Source organism: Tamandua tetradactyla, chromosome 6, assembly GCF_023851605.1.
Source record: "Tamandua tetradactyla isolate mTamTet1 chromosome 6, mTamTet1.pri, whole genome shotgun sequence".
Lineage (NCBI taxonomy): Eukaryota > Metazoa > Chordata > Mammalia > Pilosa > Myrmecophagidae > Tamandua > Tamandua tetradactyla.
This window is the reverse complement of record NC_135332.1, coordinates 146,254,646-146,275,502: the sequence shown is the minus strand read 5'-3', so window position 1 is coordinate 146,275,502 and position 20,857 is coordinate 146,254,646. Positions and strand designations below refer to the sequence as shown.

Genomic DNA, 20,857 nt, shown 5'->3' with positions numbered 1-20,857 from the left:
TAGGAAGTTATTCTAACCTTTATCAAAGCTCTGTTCTCTTTTAATAGCTCAGTGAATGAGAAAGCTAAGGTGTTTAATTCTCCCTTAAGCAGCCTTGAAAAGACATGGTAAAATTACCTAGGTTTCCTTTGCCAGCTAGGCATCCTTGCCTTAGCAATTCTGCAAATGCTTGAATGTCACATGTTACAGAAGCCAAAGAAGCCAAAAACAAAACCAGTGACTCTCTTCTCACCACTTGAACTATGACTCAGACCATTTCATCAAGCTGCTTGGTGAGAAGGCAAGCATAAATTTAAAATGCTTGTATGTACAGAATTTAGAGTATGGGATCTTTTTTAGAGACACAGGGGAGTTTTTGGAGCTATTGCTGGACCCGAGTCAAGAGACTTGGTTTTAAGCCTTACTCTGTGTGAAAACCCTTTGTATCAGTTAGGATTTTGTGCAGCTGCATGTAAAAACAAAACAAAACTTTTCAGTGACTTAACCATGTAGAATTGTATTTTTTTTTTTTTTTTCTCATTGAACAAGCCCAGATGCAGGCAAACCTGGCCCAGGGCAGGGGCTTCTTCTTTCACCTTCATCTTCACAATGTGTGGCTTTTGTTCTCGTGCATCCCCCTTCATGGCTGCAAGATGCTGCTCTTCCTCCAGGCTTATCTCTTTGTTCTAGGCATGAAGAAAAAGGGCGAAGAGCAAAAAGTGAATATCAGCCCCCCTTTAAAGAGTTTTCCCAGGAATCCTACCAAGTAACTTCTGTTTACGTCTCCAAGGCCAGAACTTTTCCACCTGCGCATCCTTAGCTGTAAGGGAAACTGGGAACTGCAATTTTTGTTTGTTTGTTTTGGAACTGTGGTTTTTAGTAGGGCACATCTATATCCTGAACAAAATCAAGGTCCTATAAGGAAGAAGAGGAAACTTGACATTTGTATAGGCAACTTGCAAGGTCTTTCCCACTCTCTACGCTTCCAGAGGGGCTGCCGACACCCCTGGCAGGGTTGTTTGGATGACAAAATTAAAGACCAAATTCAAGAGCATTTGGTACACTATAAAATGTACTCCAAATCAAAGTGGCAATATTCTAAACTTTTTTTTTCTTAGAGAGTAAATTCAATGACAATAGAAATTTTGACTAATTTAAAGCCTTGGGTAACCAAAATCTTTTAAACCTCAGCTCATTCTTTTTCAGATAATCCAGGAACTAGTGATTTTATGGGCACAGAATCTCAAATAATCAGTAATCATATTGTTGTTGAAGATTGTTGTGGTGGACGTTTGTTGATTTCCTCCTGAGCATCCATTTCTGCCTTCCGCCTTCGTTTCAATATCCTGAATGCCCGTGTATGTGTTTTTTGTTTAATCTGGCCCTACTTTCATCCCCAGTGATAATCTTTGATAAGTTTAAGCCATTCAGGATATTAGACCTCAAAATACAGTGACTGATTCAACATTGGACCATCTGAATGATCTTAGAATTTTGTTGAGAATGCCACAGTACTGACACTGTCCTCCTGGATGATGGATATGTGGTCTTAAACTGCTGCAACCATTTTTGCAGCACAAGGGGAGGCAGCCTGAGAATTAATTCAATGCCAGAAAGACCTATGCCAAGAGAAGTAAAGAATCAAATGATGTAGCAAATCTCTGGCTTCCTGAAACCTACCTCTGTCAGTTTTTCCTTTTTTTTTTTTTTTTTTTTAATGCAGTGGGCCTAATATCTTCCTTGTTTTGCTATTTATTTATTTGTGTAAGCAAGTTTGAGTTGGGCTTATCTGTGGCTTGCAACCAAAAATCCCTAAATGACAGTTTCTATACACATTCCAGGAAAATATATACTAGGGTCATTTTAATGTATGTTATTTATTATTTTTAAATTTACATATTTTAAATAATATATAACTTAGTATATTACATGCATATAATATAATACATATAATATGCACATTTTTTTCCAGGATAAATGGGTTCATGCTGAAATCTATAGTCTTTTTAAGATGAAAGCCACAAAATACATGTGAGCTAAGAATGACTGTTTCTTCCTGTAATGAATTGCTTGCATAAGATCTGTCCAAATGATTTCAGCCTGTGGAATGCTAGGGTGTGATTCCTGCCCTTTTGAAGGACTGTGCCTATTACCCCTGTGGTAGGAGACTCATGCTTTGAGATGAAGACCAATGAGGCTGAGATATGTCAGTGTGCTTGTGTTTCCTGTTTCCTGTTTGCAAAGCCAACTGCAGAGGAAATAAAAGTTAGAGCTTTACCTAACATTCTTCCTGAGCCATCAAATGTTCAAGTAAAATAGCCATTAATTATGAATGATTTCTGTTGCAGGGCCATTGAATTGGTGGTGATAGAATCTATCGTGCAACTGTGGAAGGCTCTGAGATCCAAGGTGCTGGGTGACTGCATATTGTGAGTTACTTTTTTAACCTCCCCAAATACCATGGTTTTAAGTTGTATAAATTATGGCTCAAAATGCAAAGATGTTGTGTCCTGATTAGGTTGTTATGTGTCTGTTTTTGGTGAGTAGAAAATGCTAGTCTGTTTCTGGCATGAAAGCTTTGTCATGAGGTATACATTTCCATTTTTAAATCTTTAATTTGTGTGTTATTGAAAAGAAAGCTGGGCCCCCATTCTAATTTTTTTTTAAATCATCTTTCTTATGGTGACTCTGATTAAATGTCAACCTTATTTAAGTATAAGAGATTTAATTAAAAAGTTAGGGGATATGGTCATGAAGTGAAAACCGAAATTGTTGCTTCCTGAAAAAAAAAAAAAGAAAGGTAATACATGGTCCTCCTTACTTTGCAGGATCTATTCATTGGTTATGAAAAAGTTGAGAAAGATATTTTCCAGCAGATAGATGGAATGTTTTCTAATTCAGAAAAGAGTCTTTTGAATTTCTATTATAGTAGAATTAGGGCAGCAGCACCATCAATACTGAATTTCCTGTTAAGATAGGGACAATACTGCTTTCCTAATGTGTTGATATAAGTCCAAAAGCCATCTTATTGAATATTTAGGAAACTGGCTTTTCAGGAAGGGAAATCTACTTGTATATGAATTTCTTGGAAATTTTCCAAAATAAGCTAATGACCCCTACGAGAGCCAGCCAAGATTTGTAGGCAAGGTGGTGTGGCTCAGGCTTCAGTAATAACTTGATGTGGCTGTTTGTAAACAAAGTGTGAATATTATTCAAATATTTACTTAGCTGAATAGGTTTGTACGAAGAACAAATGGCAAAAATAAAATAAATCCGGGCAAGAACAAAACCTTCTTATATATTTTGCTGATAGGGAAGGGAGATAAATTGAGGTAAAAAAGAAACTTTAATAGACTCAGCTCTTTTTCATCCTACTTCCTTCAACCTATTGAGTCTCTATGGTTTAAGTATTAGATGTAACGAGAGAATGAAAGTGAAAACCCTTTATTCCACATTCAGTAGGCCTGTCCTTTTAATGAGATCTATAGAATAGAAATAAAATATTTGAAGTCATATTAAACAAAATCTATTTTTTTTCTCATGACTTTGGGAATTAAATTTCAACCCCCCTAGCATTTCAATGCAGGCCAAGATAGAACCATGCATTCAAACTGGTGGTGATAAAGCAGACTAGAAGCTCTCTCTTCCTGTGATGCTCTGGTTGAACTACTTCTGGATATTGTAACTGTAGAAATGATAGCAGCCATTGCATTAGTTCCTTAGACCTTTCCTATATCAAACTAAGTAATAATAAAATGTGTATCTTGCCTAAAGACAGTAAAGTAGGTGTATAATTTTAAATAACCCTTGACACTGGTGTGGAGAATCAACATGTCTTCTGTTGGCTTCTAGTCTTTTCTGCCCCTCCTGAAATATCTGTTTCTCTCTTCTATGTCTGTGATTTTAGGGACAGGTGATTCCATACTACCATGAGCCCAAGACACCTGTCTTGTCATTAGAATACCTTCCATCAGGTACAGTAAAGGGGAGAGATTATCTTAGAGACTAGGACCATGAGACTCCAACTAGCCAGCAGGTAAACTATGCTCCCAGGTGTTTTCAAATATAGACATAGAGACAAATACTGATCATTAGAATAATCAGCTTCTTGCCAACCTTCTTTTACCCAGTCATTTCCTTAATAACAAAACAGTTAATAAATTCAGTGAAAAAATAAATCAAACTGCTTTTTCATCCACATGTAGAAAAATAATAGAAAAGAGCAGTCTATCTGCCAGCAATTTTGCAGCAAGTTATTTTAGTGTCATGTAAACATAGGAAAAGTGTAGTTTGCAGTAGATAAGTGATTGTTGTCTTCAATTAATCAATAAGTGTCCATTAAATACCATTTAACTTGATCCCTAAGGAGAAAGATATAGTATGGCATGGATTTGCATACTTGGCAACAGAGCATATTCTTAGAAGCATAAGTCATTTATTCATTCGATAAATGTTTATTGATCATCTGTTATGTGGCAGGCACCATAGTAGATGATGGACTTATTAATGGTGAACAAGGCACGCATGGTTTTTGTCTACAGTTGCACGGTGGAGGGATGGGGGAGACATTAATCAAATAACCACACAAACATATTGTTACAAACATGATAAGTACCATGATGGAAAAAAATGGGGACCTCTGAAACTATAATATTCGGATACTACACCTAATCTCAGTGGTAAACAAGGAAGGTTTCCCCGAAGAAATCTGAAGAGGTTGCAGGTGAGTAGAAAAGTGTTCTGGGCAGAAGCCATACGGTAGAAGGGAGCACCGAGGTAGACTAGGAACTGAACCAAGGCCAGTGTTGCTAGAGGGAGGAGGAGGCATGGTGTAAGCCAAGGCTAGAGAGGTGGCAGGGCCACTAGATCGTGAAAGACTTAGGGAATGGATGCATGAATGAACAAATGAACATGGATACTTTTAACACAAATCTGAATCCTAACCTCTCCTGTTACTAAAATAAAAGGATTTTGTAATTGTATAATGACTCTGCTGTTTGGGAGAAGATAGTCCTTCATTAACTTATTCAACCAATAAAAATAAGAGAAAATCCGTGTTCCCATTGATCTTACATTCTAGTCTATTCTATGCCTATTCTAGAACAGGCAGAGAATATGCCAATAAACAAATGTATAGGCTTTATACTAAGTTTTAGTTTATGAATAAGTGGTGTGGCTATGGGTGGTCTTTATATGGAATTTTAAAAATGATTTAAAATATATATTGCCTTGCAACTAAATGTGGTTTTTCCTGTGTTTAGCCAAATAAAATTACCTGCTCTAGCTGTGCTAAGTTGATGGTGCTCAGCACAGGCATTCTTCATGGTGTATAATTCACAGTCAAACTTTGGAGAAACTCCTAAAGAGGAAAATACCAGAGGGAAGCTGTGGGATTTGTATTAGTTTTTTCTTGTTTCTGCGGGCCTAGTAACCACTGCCCTCACTGTACCTCACAGGCTCTGGCTGGAGTGTTGGGGGATGATAAGGAGAGAATGAAAAGCCTTAAAAGAAAATTACTGAGTCTAACTCTAATCAAGAGGAATCTTAGACATAGAGTATTTCAGAGCTTTTCTGTTTCTCTTTTACAAAGAGCTTATTATACCTTATCGTATACTTTCTATATTTTATAAAGTTTGCACATTAAGATTTCTAAAAAAGGATTCATGTCTTATAATCGATATACTCATTTAAGGGGAAGTATTTCTCACCCACACTCCAAAAAGCCATTATTAAATTGATGGTGCATCTTAAACCATCAATGTCTTACAACCCAGAAAATAATACATATCTGAACCCTTGTTTGAGGTTTTCAAATTTGCCTGTCTTTTCTAAAGATCTGTCTGAAGACTTCCTGATGGAAATGTTTACCTATCTGCATATAAAATATTACCATTGATGGAATTAAACCAGGTCATCTGTGACGGTCAGTTTCAGGTCTTAGTTGTAAAATTCAGAGGGGTAGTTCATTAGATCAATGAGGATCTAATTATCTGTTTTGATTTTCGGGAATTTCCTCGTTTCTGATTTTTAGATTGTATTAGTTAAAGTGATTATTTCTATATGTGCCTAGAGTCTCAGATCTGACAGCAATGATGGAAATGTTGTTAATTTGATTCTGTAGTGTAGGGTTTCTCAACGGTGGCACTACTGATGTCTTGGACCAGGTAATTCTTGTGAGGTGCTGTGCTGTGTGTGTAGGATGTTTAGCAGCATCCTTCGTGCCAGTTAGCACCCTCTAGCCAAGTCAACATCTCAGATATTGCCACAATTTTCCCATGAAAGACAAAATCACCCTCAGTTGAGAACAACTGCTTCAGTGATCATAATCAGTAACTCAAAATGCTGCTGTTTCAGCTTTATATTCTATTTGTATTGTAATCATGTTTAATTTTGAATACCATAACTTTCACTTCAGCATGATATCTATAGGTCATATCACAATTAAACATATATATTATGAAACCAGAATTAGAAAACTAAATAATTAGATTTTCACTTAGCCAAACATGCCAAGTCCTGATGTGATATTTTTCCTGGCATGGGAGAGGGTGGGAGGGTGGTTAAGTACTTTGAAAGCCTCATTTTTTTTGTTGTTAAAGCCTTATAAAATTTTGCCCTCAATGTTTAAAACTTAGTGGTTTGACTACTTTCTTTAAAACTACATTTATGGGAATCTTAACACCACAAAAGACTCCAACTCAGTCAGCTGCAAGAATTAATAGCCTTTTGGTAACACATAGAAGCTTAAATGAGGCACTTTTAATGAGTTCAATTTTTATTTTACAGGTAACTAAGAAAAGCAGAGAGAAAAAAATGCAGTTCTTATGTCCTTTGGTGACAGTACTTGACATTTTAGTGTAATTTATTGTAATGGTATATTAGCTTAATGTTCCTTTAATATCTGTAGTTTAATCAAAGCTTCTGGAAATGGGAAGAATGTGTTCTCTCTGTCTCTTGTTAAGCTAAGAAATGGCACCTCAAAATTACTTTAATCATACCTGATTAGATCTTCTTAAGGAGTTTTTTACTCTGCTGTGGTAAAAGGGAGGGCTTAAGATGTTATGTTTCACATATAATATGAAACAAAATGATTTTAAAAAAATTCTTTTTACTGTTCTTATTTACTTCACTGCAAGGCCTCCTGCCCCCCAAGTGTTGCATATAATTCAAAGGAAGCCAATATTTTCTTATAAAATACAGCTTTTTTTCATGTTACTGAGATGTTCAGGAATATTAAAGGACTTCCCATTTTCTCAAAAATAAGGTTCTAATTCCTTTTCTTGGCACTCAAGGCCCTCTACTAACTGCCTGTAATCTACCTTTTCAGATTTATCTCCATTACCTCCACTTGCCCCTGCCCTCATATCATATTCCATCTACAATGAAACCAGTAGCCTGGTACATCCTTGCATTTTTCTGTCTTCCTAGCTCTTCTTATGTTGTTTAATTCCCCCAGAATGCCCTTTGCTCCTGTCTCTATCCCTCAAATTCCTATCCACTCTTAAGAATATTTCTTCCATGAAACGTTCCCAGATCTTCTCAGTGGAAATTAATTTTTCCTTTCCTATAATGCTTTAGAAGCACTTGACTAGTGGTTCTCAAGCCATCTGTGGAAAGGACTAGATTTTTTTTTTTATTTCCAATTCGTCTCAGACCAATATCTGTCTTCCTGTCTGTGTCCCCTAATCAGATCCTGCCATATGAGAGTCACTGGGCGAGTCTGGTAATATCCAAATTGGTCTGTATCCACAAGATGGTGCAATATTGCAAAGGCGCTGTAAAAGTTTCTAAACAACTACTCTTAATGTCTGTACTTACCTTGTTGCAATTTGGTAAGAAAAAGTCGTGGGGTAACACTGATCCACGAACCACACTTTAAGTAGCACTGCTCTTGACTCCAAGCCATTTGAGGTCAGTCTCGGGTCTGCTTTTTTTCATCATTTTAACTCCAGTGCCTGGCATTTCCTGTCATAGTCATAATATTTATTACATTTAAGAAGGATTGCATTGTAGATAAGAGCATGTGTCTCAGAAGTTCTTCAGTACTTTAGACCAGATCTTGGCCACTTTTTAGCACCTGTAGGGCTTTCTAAACATCCTGCCTGTATCAGAAAATAGAGTGAGAATATCAGACTGATTTATTTTAAAAGTACCATGTTCTATAGTATAAAATCTAATGAATAAAACAGAACCCCGGCCTGGCCTGACTTTTATAAATAAAGATCACTTGATCAATAATGCAGTATTCTTTCAGTAGATAGTTGCAAAAATTTCACATAATTCAAGCTCATTAAGTAAATACGGGAAGCATAAAAAAAAGACTCAAGTACTTAGCCTGTGAAATAGCAACATAAAATTGAGTTATGAGTGTGCATTTGTCTGAGAGAAATGTGTTCCAATACAAAAAAAAACATACACACACAAAAATAAAACTATATTTAAAACCAAAATGGCTTTCTTTTATGCAGCTCAAGGGGATACACTGAAACTCATGAACATTCTAAAATTGTATCTCCAAAAATGAGAATCACAACCAGTTAGTTTAACATTTACCACTGTCATTTCTACTGGGAAAATACCTGAGACATGAGTAGCATCTTTTCAAAATTTCTAATGTAAGAGACCCACAATAAATTACTAGACAATGGTATTTGAACATTTTTCTAGCTTTCAGTAATTCAAGTATCTTTATGAATTATTAAAGAAGTGTTGCAGTTGAGTGTTGATATTTTCATTGAATATTTCATTATATTAAATTTGATAGCCAAGAAAAACAGACATTTACTGTATGTTTTTCTCACCCATATTAGCCATTTACTTCTCTATGGAATATTTGTTATTCCTGAAAAAAAAAAAAGGCATATGCCCAGAATCACATTAGTAACAAATTTGATGCTATAGGAATTTGAAAGTTGGCAATTCCTAGCTTCACTAGATTGGTGACTTCCCCTGAAATTTAAAAGCACCAAATATAGATCTTCAGGGTGCCTTCTAGATCAGTTTTTTTCTTCCTTTGCAAATCATTCTAGATCAGCTTTTTTCCTCCTTTGCAAACCATGGTATTTGTTTGTTCTGATGGATTGGTTGCTTGAAGAGTCTTGTAAACATTTATAGAGCTCTGACTGCCAGAAAGAAGTACTGCTGTAAGCACTTTACATATAGCAACTCATTTAATCATCACAATAACAGGTGAAGAAATAGAGGTTATAAAGACATTAATTGGACCAAAGACATTTTAAAAGAAAATTGTGTAGCTGGAAATCACCCTAGACCCTAACTTTTGTGCAATACTGTCTCTTGTGCAACAGTGCTTCTCTAAGAAAATTTAAAGTTCTTGAATTCCGTTGGTAGAATCCAGCTGAATAGTTATTTTCTTGTGAAACATTTCTGCCTAATGGTCACTTATTAGCTGAGAACTGCTATGTAACTGGAGAAAGTTAGGTAACCGGGGAAAGTTAGGTAACCGGGGAATGCTGTATAACCAGGAATACTGGATAATTTGGTCATGCTGTGTAACTGGGGAATGCTGGGTAACCAGGAATGTTGGGTAACTGGGGAATGCTGGGTAACTGGGGAATGCTGGGTAACCAGGAATGTTGGGTAACAGGCAGTGCTGGGTAACTGGAGGAGAGGGGCAAGTAGCCATTAGTTGGTAGCTTACTCTGAACAGTTTCCCAACAACTGTAAATCAAAAGGGTTTCTCTGATAATACAGACCCCAGGACTGGTTTGCATTAACAGTTACCATTGCCGCCCCCCCCCCCCCCCAACAGGATCCCAAATGTATTTTTATCTTTGAATCAGAAGCATGAATATTTTTAGAACTATTTTACTCCAAATCTTTAAGTGTATTTAAAATTCACAATTTTCTAGCACTTTCTACATAATACATATCTAACAGCTGAAAGGAGACATTCTAGGGAAAATTGTGCTCATATTTGTTTATTTTTTTTTCAAGTCCTGAAGACATGGTGAGGGACTAGTGTGGCTACCTTGCTAGCTGCTGGAATGCGATATACCAGAACCGGAACAGCTTTTATAAAGGGGAATTTAATCAGCTACAAGTGTACAGTTCTAAGGAAGTGGGAGTGTCCAAATTAAGGGACCAACAAGAGGTTACCTTCGCTCGATAAAGGCTGATGGGTCAGGAACCCCTGTCAGCTGGGAAGGCACACTGGTCCCTTGCTCCTGGGCCTCATGGCTTTCAGCCTATGTTTCTGAGGGGGTTCCTTGCTTTGCTTTTCCAGGGCTAGCTTTCATCTCTTGGCTTCCCTGGGTTCTCTCCAGGTTCTGGCTTGCTTCACATCTCATGGCGAAGTCGGCTGGGTTCCAAGCATCTCCAAATATCTGTGTCTCTGTTCTCCACATGTCCCTATCTGTGTCAGCTTTGCTGTGAAACTTCTGTCCGCTCTGAGGCTTCTGTCATTTCTCTAGGCTCTGTCGTTTCTGGCTTTTCTCCAAAATATGCCCCCTTTTAGAGACTCATCTAATCAAGACCACCTGGAATGGGTGGAGTTACATCTCCATCTTAATCAAAAGTTAATACCCATAATTACGCATGTCACGTCTCCATGGAGATAACCTAATCAAAAGATTCCAACCTATGTTATTAAATTGAGACCAAAAGAAACAGCTGCCCTTTAATTAAATCTTGTTATTAAATAGAGATTGAATCATGATTAAAACATGACTTTTCGGGGGTACATAATATTTTCAAACCAACACAGACTAGTTAAGCAGGGAACTCAGACTTTCAAATAGGAAATTTATCGCTGAGTTCTAATATGCTTTCCAACCAAGGGACAAAGTATAATCACTTTTGCTTTGTGTTGGAAGCCATGGTTTCTGTGGCTAATTATTCACAAAAGTAAGACAAAACGTCTCATCAGTCTCAAAATGTATTTTGTCCCATTCTGTGTTACTAATGCAGTTTTTAAGGACTGAAAATGCTACAATGCTTATCAACATGCATAATGGTATTTACTCTTTATAACAGTAGCAAGAAATATGTTTTATAAATGTCCTGGTGGGTATTTTCATTTTCCTTTCATCTAATATTGCTTGTTAAGCAATGTGCTTAGACTGTGGCTTACTGGGGTAGGTGTAGGTGTACATCCTTAAATACAGAGATAAGAGTGAAAACTGATTTAAGCCCAATTAGTACCAAAGGAAATTAGGCCACAGGTAAGAAAAAGGTAGAAAATGAATTCTACAACTCTAATGTTCTGTATAAGACTTCTGATTTTCACTGCTGGAAAGTATGTCATGGTGGAGATGTCACCCCTGTGACAAGTGATACTTTTCAGGCTGATTTGTTGACTCTGGTCTTTCAGGCAGCAACCAGAGTCTGTAATAACCCAAACTGAACTTAATTCCTGTCTCCTCCTTTTGAAAGGGCAACACTTTCACTAATAACAGTACTAGCACTCCCCTTTCATTTACTCTTCAGCGTGTGTGTCAGAGAATGAGTTGGCATGTAGGGACAATTTGATCTGGATGAACTTCTAACTAAGCCTTTTCTTCTTCCTCAAATTAGAACAATAACTGTACATCTGAGAATCCTGGCATTCCTCCACCTCTACTATTCTAGTTTGATCTCTTAAATACTGGAGTTCTGACTTGACTTCTACTATGGTGAGGAGCAAGAAATCCTAGGAGTTGGAGCCATCTTGCAAAGAAGTCTGTTTCTAAGATAGTTGAACAATTGTGGGAGGAAAGAAGGACCAGTCTTTCCCTGTATAAGCAATGGGAAGTATCAGTTCACTGTTTAGAACAGAGGCAACTGTTACTCCTGAAGGGGAGAGAGGTTCCCCTTAGAGTTGTCACAAAATTACTGGTATCTGTTTAATCCCAAAACATGTGGAGGCGCTTCGGGGATTTGAATCAGTGAGAGGATTATTTGAATGTTCCCCCACCCCCACCCCGGGGAAGAACTGTGGAATTTATACATCTTCCTCCCACAGATTTGTTTTTTGGTGCTTTCCATGTCCTTGGCTTTGCTTTTGCTTTGTTTTGCTAGAATCACTAATTAATAATGGACCCAATTGCTTCTGTGCATTTGCTAATTAGATAATTGAAAAATTGCTCCATGCTGGCTTAAATAATAAAGAGTGAATTAAAAGGCTAAGATGTGCTGGGAAAGAGAAAGACCACAATGGCCATGGAAATCCACCGCGATCCCTCAAGATATCTCTTACCCCAGAAACCAGGGGGAGACAGAGCCCTGGGACAGAGGAATTAAAGAAAATACTCCCAATAGAGTGATGAAAGGGACAGAGTCAACAAGAGGGTCCAGTCCTGAAAAGAATATTTGCAAGGAGGGAAATCCTGCTTGAGGGTGCATAGGCCGGCAGCATAGCTGGCCCGTGCCTCATGCTGGTTGAGGGTAGGAGGGGCACCAGGCGAAGGGCCAGGACTTTGGAGAGGTCTAGGAGAGATCCTGACACTCTTGGAGTCAGACGTATTGACATCTGCAGCTGTACTCTTTCATTTACCAGCTGTGGGATTTACAGAAAATGATTTTTTTGTTGTTGTTATTTACATGGGCAGGCACCGGGAATCGAACCTGGGTCCTCTGGCATGGCAGGCGAGCATTCTTGCCTGCTGAGCCACCGTGGCCCATCCCAGAAAATGATTTTAACTATCTGAACATTCAGATATTCATCTATGAAATTAAAAATAACAATACTTTTCTCATAGAGTTGTGGAGAGGAGTAAGTGAGATCAAGTTGGCCTAATTCAATTCCTGGCATTGCAAACTCTAGATAACAGCTAGCCATCATTATGCAATTATGTTGTTAATTTAATGATTTAATAATAATAAAGATACTAATGTAGTAAAGTACTTGGCAGTACTTGACCCAGCTCAAGAAGTACTGGCTCTAAGGCATGCTGTAGGAGATTCATTGTTCTCATTCCTTCCTCTCTACTTACTTTCTCTCCCGTATGTTTTTTTCCTCATTCTCCTCCCACCTCTACTCCTTCTCCTAGGGAGAGGAGAGGAAATTAAAAATTGATTAAGAAAAATGCAGCTGTTCAGCCAGGGCCTTTGGTTGTTGGGCAACAGATGAAGTGTGAGAAATGTGAACATAGCTGGCTTGATAACCCAAGGAAACCATTTCCAATGTGAATTCTATCTTCAAGTGCCTCTCTTTATTTTGTATGTAGGCATAGGTGATTTGCGATTTGAGATTCTACATTTTCTCCCCAACTAGAATGTAAATCTCCTTGATGGCAAAGATTTTTGTCTCTTCTGTTCACTACTAATTTCCTAGTATCTAGAATTGTGCAAGCACATGGTATATGAACATGGAATTCTTTTCTTCACCAAGCAGAGCTTGAAGACAAATAAGGTTTTAGACAGGGGGCCCTCTTGGCTTGTCAAATAGGTTGACAGAAGAGGCCTATAAGTATCCAATTCAGCAAACACTTATTGAGCACCTACTCTGTACTTGGCACTTCACCAGGTCTTAGTGATGCAACAAAAAATAAGGCATTCTCTCAGCCCCCAAGGACAGAGGTCTAGGAGAGATCTAGACAGTCTTACATGTGTTATAACTGAGGAAGCCTTTGAGGTAAAGTGGATGCTTTGTATATTATCAAATATATATGAAATAGAAAATAGTTTCAAATATTGGTTTGGTCCTGGATTTTGACACACACACAAAGTATATATATGCTGATCTAGGCTTGTAGATGCAAGATGGAACCTTTAAGATGACCCCAGGTATTGGGTATCAGGATTAGACCAGTTGATTAAAAGTAGCTCTGAAGATATCAGTATGGTCTTATGTTTATACTAATATGTGTATGTCTATATGCACACTATATATGCATATATTTCCACACATTCATACACATAAATATGTTCATATATGTATGTATAGAGCTATAGATACAGAAATAAATATAGATATGTGTATATACATGGATTAATATACATAAATATTTTTCTAGCTCTGTCCAATAAAAGAGCCTAGAGGCAATGAAATCCCAATAACAATGAGCACACTTAGCTCCCAGATCTGGTTTCCAAATATCATTCTCCAATAAAAGGAACAAAAGATCTTTGGAGAAGTGATTCTAGGGCTGGGACAGGGAAAATACAAGATGAATTTGGAGATTGTGCAATGCCAGAAAGTTTGAGTGCTAGAAAAAAATTTAGGTATGAAAGTACGTCAAAAGAATACAGAATTCAACTGGAAAGAACTCCCAGTAGCCAAAGCTAGAACAATTTGAACAACAAAATAAGTAATGATATTATCAGATTATAACTGAAATAATAAAATAAACATGTGTCCATACTGATATAAATAAATGTTAGAATAAATAAAAGCTTGAAGAGGGGCAAATCTTATTTGGATGAGAATTATAGATAATAAATGTGGAAGAAATGAGGAAAATAGAAGATCATCAATGGAAAAATCAAGTAATAAATGCTATGGATAAGATCCACTGATGGATGCTAAGATTGGTGGGCAAACTTTTAAGGAGAAACAGGATATTTGCATATCTTTAAAGTATCTCTTCTAAAATATTTACTAATTACTGTGGTGGTTTTAACATATCTCACATATTCTTGATAATTCTCCATCCCAAAGGTGGAATATAATTTCCTTCAACTGGGCTGGACGTAGTAACTTGCTGCTAACAAATAGAGCATGGAAAGGGGAAGAGAGTAAATCTATGGTAGAGAAACCTTGCAAATATCACCTTAACCCAGTGATCAAGATTAAATTTGCCTGTGATGTCATGTTGATAACATCCATCCCCTGATGATACAGTGAGAAGGCACTTCACCTCAGTAGTATTTTTTCCCTAAATCCATAATCCCAGTCTAATATAAGAACACATTAGACAAACCCAGATTGAGAGACATTTTACCCAATATCAGGCCTCTTTAAAGTGTCAAAGTCATGAAAAGCAAGGAAAGACTGGAAACTGTCACAGATTGGGAGAGAGTAAGGAGAAATGATAACAAAAAGCAGTGTGGTCTCCTGGACTGGATCCTAGAACAACAACAAGGACAAGTACAAAACAATGTAAACTGGTAAATCTGAACAAAGCCACTAGTGAATAGTGTCGTACCAACATGAATTTCTTAGTTTTGATAAAGGCACTATGGTTATGTAAACTGTTAACACTGGGGAAGCTGGGTGAAGGGTATATGGGAATTCTCTGTATGACCTCTGCAGTCCTTCTGCATATATAAAATTATTCCAAAATAATTTAAAATAAGGGGGCTCTGAGGGCTCTTTATATAGAAATATTATCAGATTGTCTGTTATCAGATTGTTCTCTGAGTGCTTGCATTTCTTATCCCTGGTTATAGCATGATATGAAATTGTTTTATTCATTCAGAAACATTTCTATGTATTTTTGGTCCCTGGTGTGAAATTTTGTATCCCAGTCTGATGAATCATAGGGTAACAGCTGCTTTCCCACCCCAAGTTCAGGCCTTTGCAACAAAGGAGGAAGTATGGCCAGATGCTGACATCATGCCTCATTCTTCCTAGTTCCAAGTCATTTCCATTAAACAGCATTTTCCAAATTTCAGTCATTCATGTCAGATCTTCATGATTTTTTTTTTTGCCATAACCACATTCTATTTGTACTATTTTTTTTTTACTTAATGTCTTTCTTTAAGCTACTCCGTCTTTATATTTTAACTTACAATTGCCCTAATCAATATCTATGAAATTGCAGGTATGATATGCCAGTTATATTTTTCTAATGCTCATTACAATAAAAACATATCCATGATCCACCATAATGATGCAACTACCTAAAATTGTCTTGAGCAACATTAGTGACTTGTGCTCCACACTTTGGGAAACACCTCCATAAAGGGGAGGAATAAAGCCCTGGAGATTTCATTGCCCTTAGTTCCTCCTTAGAACTTTGGAGGAAATAAAAAGTCATTCTTCCCAATGAAAAAATTAGAGAGGCCATACTAAGGCATTGCTTTGGAATGAATTACAGAGCTTATATAAGCCTTCCCTTGAGGGAGAGGCCCAACAAGAGGCAAGACATTTATTTTGTTGTAAAGTTTAAAAAAAAAAAAGGAATCAATGGTAAGGGAAAGGGCTGACGAGAAGGAGCAATTAACTGGAGTAAGATGAAGTAGAAGAAAAACAAGGGAGGTGACAGGGAAAAATGTTAGAGGGAAGTGCAGTTGCTCAAAAAAGCATTAAATGGAAAGGGAGAGGCTCTGTGGAGGTCATCGTTTCCTTCTCCCTTTAGACTCTCAAATATGGTGTGAGAACAGAGTAGATATACCCCCAGGACTCAGTTTGACGAACCAAAAAGATGATATTCCTCAATCAACTTCCTGTTTGTGGAATCATGCTCTGAACTGGTTAGCCCCTTCTTAATATGTGACCTTGGCATAAAGGATGGATTCCATCCTATCAGACAGAAGGAGTTAGAAATGCTTCTAGGGTTTTCTCTAGTATCCTTTCACACTTAATAAAGAAAGGGAAGGATTTTAGGCTGTGTCTTAATACAGATATAATCACTGGACTTCTGCAAGGGTTAAAAAGGTTAAAAGAATTAAGATTTTTAGAAACTCTGAATTCCAGAGGATTTCTATTTTGGTAAACTCTCCCTTGGAAGTGAGTGCTTGCAAATGCTAACAGCCCTGTTAGGGGGGATTGTTTTGGGGTTCAACATGTACTACATTGGGTCCCTCTAGAAACTGATATTGTTAATACTATAGGATTTTTATTGGGGTGAGAGGGGGAGGTTGGAAGGTCCAAAACTTCTTTGTTACTTTATAGTTTTCCAGAATTTTCTATTTAAAAATAATGGCCTGTAAGAGGAACAGAAACTGGGAGGCTCTGAGGAAACTGAGTACGGTCCATATATCAGAGAGCATGGATTCTGCCAAAAGACAAGAAGCTCTTTCTCAAATTGTGCCAAGAATGCTATTGATTACCCTTTCCTGGAGTAAATTTAGGAAAAATTGAAGAATTAAATTGTACTCAAAAGCATATTTAAATGCAGTCTCATATGCTCTTTCTCCAAAACCACAGCTAGGATATTTATAGTAAGGTTTTGATTTCTTTCCAGGCTTGAGAAAGCACTCATTCTGAAATTATATTTTCAGGTCAATTTCTGCCAGTTGTTTTTGAGATAACTCATGAAAACTTTTGTTTTTCCTTCTTTTTTCCTTTTTGTTTCTTTGGTCAGAAAGTTTCCCCTTGTCTCTTACCTCTCTCACTATTTATATTCTCTTTTCCATTTTATATTTGGCCCTCTTTAGAGCCAGATCATAATCAAAATCCTATTTCTTCAGGCCTTCCTCACCCCCCACCCACCCCCAAAAAGGCTACCTTTATAAATGTCTTAACTTTTCAGAATTTTCAAGATTGTGTCAAGGCTTTGACCAAGTCAAAGGCTTGGTATATAGTCACTGAATCTCACCAGCAGGGATGGTGGGCTGCCCTCTTCCAGATCATTCACCAAGTGCCATAGGCTATTTGACAACCTACCTCGCTACCCTTGGCTGGTTCCTGGAATAATTCAGGCAAAGTAATGACTTAAGTCATTGACCAAGAAAAGAAAAGAAAAAGATTCTTAAATGCGGTCTCTCTGTTTCATGTGAACTTTATGTGAACAAAGTGACTTTTGGCAAGCATATGTACAACCAAATCAAAATTCAACAGCCTCACCTAGGATAAAACAGAATCTATATGGACATATTTTCTTATTAGGTCTTTGTTCTGCCATCCTTCAAAACACTCATTTCTAGCACTGTTCTCTAGTTGGAAAAAAGAATCATTTTTCTGTGGCTCTAAACCAGTAAGTCAATCATATTTCTGATGGGGAAAAGAATTGTTAGTATATGAAATTGGGGGGCAGGGAGTGGAGGAAACTAGGTGGAAAAGATCATGTAATCTAATTTGATCCTTCCTTCTTCTGGTAAATTAGTATTGCACACATGCTGGTAGCATGGTGTATTTTCTGCTTTTAATTTCCTCAATTTTTGAATTGTAGAATAACATTATTATGGTATCTGTTTCCTGGGAACAGAAAACGCAAGTAAATATTTGAGAAATTTGTTACAGAGATATTTCGTTTGAAGCTTGGCAGAAAGATGCATGAAATCAAGGCCCAGTAAATTGTTGTTCTTCCTTGCATCTGGTTTATCATGATTTGATGAAATTATTCTTTTTAGCCCATTCCCAAATAATTTTATAGCTGATACATAGACAGGGAGATGATTGTATGCCATTGTGCTACCAGTACCTGACACTTTGGTTACTGCACAGACGTAACACTTAAAAACTAGAATCAGGTGCAGAGTTTGGGTTACGTCTTTCATTAAGACAATGTCTTTTGAGACTATAGTATAAACTAGTATTTGGGGGTGCCTGAGGCAACAATGTAGCTGCGAGCTTTAGCCTGCAGGCCCTTCCTTGCCTTTTATGCCTTCATGGGAGGCCTCTCACTCAAGTATGTTGTATTAGTTTTCTATCACTGCTGTAACAAATTACCACAAACTCAATGACTTCAAACAACACAAACTTATTTTCTTACAGCGCTAGAGGTCAGAAGTCCCAAATCAATCTCATTGACTGAAAGTCAAGATGTTGGCAGGACTCGTTCCTTCTGGAGGCTCTAAGGGAAGAATTCATTTCCTTGACATTTTAAGCTTCTAGAAGCCACTTTTATTTCTGGGCTTGTGGCTCCTTAATTTCACTACACCATTCTCTTGCTTCCATCATCACATCTTTGCTACTGACTCTGATCCTCTTACCTACCTCTTGTAATGATCTTTGGGTTTGTACTGGGCCACTTGGGTAATCCAGGATAACCTCCCCATCTCAAGATCCTTAATTTAATCACATCTGCAAAGTCCCTTTCACCATGCAAGGTAACGTTTATAGGTTCTGGATATAAGGACATGCACATCTTTGCAGGGCCATTATTTACCATTCTACTCGTGCAGACTCTCCAGTCTCACACTTTTCAAGCTCCAGCCCCCTTACCTGTCACCCCCCTACACCCATGCCATGATTTATCCTGCTTGCCTTGGAAACAGCAGCAGCTCCCTCTGCCCTTGAGATCACCGGCATGCAGGCAAAGGCCCACACAAGTCCAGGAAGGGGCTTGGGCCAATTAAATAGCAAATTCTAAGACCCTAGATATTTGAAGTATAATCTGTGTCTATAAGCTCAATGTAAGCTCAATTTGGGCATGTGACTTAGATTCTCAGACAGCTTGATCTATAAAATAGATCATAGCCAAAGGAAGGCCAGAGTAGGGACCTGTTAAGTCAGAAGCCCAGAACAGTGGCTGGTTGCCTGTGTCTAAGAGTTATTACCTTTAGCAGTCAGTTAACCTTCTGACCCCACTTCAAACAAGGTTCCTAAACACATGTAAATACATGTACACACACGTGCACACACATAGAGTCAGATAAATGGTGAGCCAGCCAGACACACTACCTAGGCACTAATCTGTGAAGGGTATTAAGACATTACTAAGGAAGTGCATTCACCCACTCACTAGGGAGCAGGTATCTGTGGTGGGAAGGAATGCCTTAGGTGGCCAGAGTGTGGGGAGACAGCAGCTTTCAAAGGGAATGGGTCTGTTACTTGGGGGCTTTTGATATGTTGAATAGGGTGCTTTTGCCAAAATTAAATTGTTCCAGACAATAGAGAGGAAGCTGCCATCATTGGTGTGACCTCTCCTACCTTGCCCCATATAACATCAACCTCTCCTTTAAATAAAGTTCAACGACTCTCTAAAGACTATTGATTTGAAATTATTACCTCCCCCTAGAGTGAAGCTATTAGCATGTCCAAGGTGACTACATTTCTTTTTTTTTTTTTCGGAGTCAGACATGAGTTTTGTTAAGACTTAAGAAGAAACTCTCCGGTGGTGGCAGTCCGGAGAATGGAAGTAGTGCTCTGAAAATGGCAGCTTATAGAGTTTAGGACAAGGGTATTCCATAGGGTATGAGAACAGTTTCAGCAGGGTCTCATGACACAAGGGTCTGGAGATTTGTTTTCAATATGTACATCAGGGGAGAGGTATTCTAATGCTTTACAAGATAAGTGGTTTATATACTGTCTGTGTATTCTTTCCTCCCTGAGGAGGTCACATGACCTTTAATTTCTGTCCTAGACACATAGGCAGCTATGTGCAGCAACTTACTGTCCATATGGAGGGGGAGCCCAGGCCCCAGGTCTCCACAATCCACCCCCACATAGCAGACTACTTTGACCATAAGACAGACATTGCATCCATATTCCACAACAAATGTATAAGAGACAACAGAACACTAAGAGTCCACACACACACACATGATAACCACACAAAGACATGCCACCATGGCCAAGAAAGGGAATTAAACCACTTAGACAAGGGTCTGCTGACACTGATCAGTATTATGTGTAGGCTCTTGCATGTTATTTAAACCTTGTGAAACATTGTGCAAATGATCAGGAATATATATATGCAGCACTGCCCAGTAAGGCACAGGTGCCACCTTGTACTTCAGGGAGGATATCTAAGGCCATTCTATTTTGTAACGCTACTTTTCTAAGTGGTATAGTTTCTTCATTTAGCAAGGCTATAGCTATTTTGGAATCATTAAGTGCTTTGACAGTGAGACCATATTTCTTAATCTGGCCCTTTCCATACCACCTGTCCTCCCCCACCCCAAAGAAATATGTCTTAATCAAGAATCGTCTCCTCTGTACATTGCAATGTATGTTCAAAAAATGCAAGGATGATGGAAGAGATGAACTCAGCCTATTCACACAACCTGCAATGTTTTCTCCAGCCTCCTTCCAACAAAGGCTGAAAGTAATACCTTCAGGATTCCCCCTTGAAACTCTGGATTTAAAATAAGGACAAATCTAATAGTC

The 20,857-nt window shown here is 37.9% G+C and overlaps 1 protein-coding gene across 14 annotated transcripts in view; it reads left to right on the top strand.

The window, feature by feature from the left end:
- NCALD (neurocalcin delta) overlaps positions 1-20,857 on the top strand; it is a 476,669-nt gene that overhangs the window by 268,487 nt on the left and 187,325 nt on the right. For all 14 annotated transcript variants that reach the window (XM_077167386.1, XM_077167381.1, XM_077167391.1 and 11 more), the window contains one exon: positions 2,328-2,408. The gene's annotated coding sequence lies outside the window, so the exon portion shown is untranslated. The remainder of the gene's footprint in view (positions 1-2,327; positions 2,409-20,857) is intronic.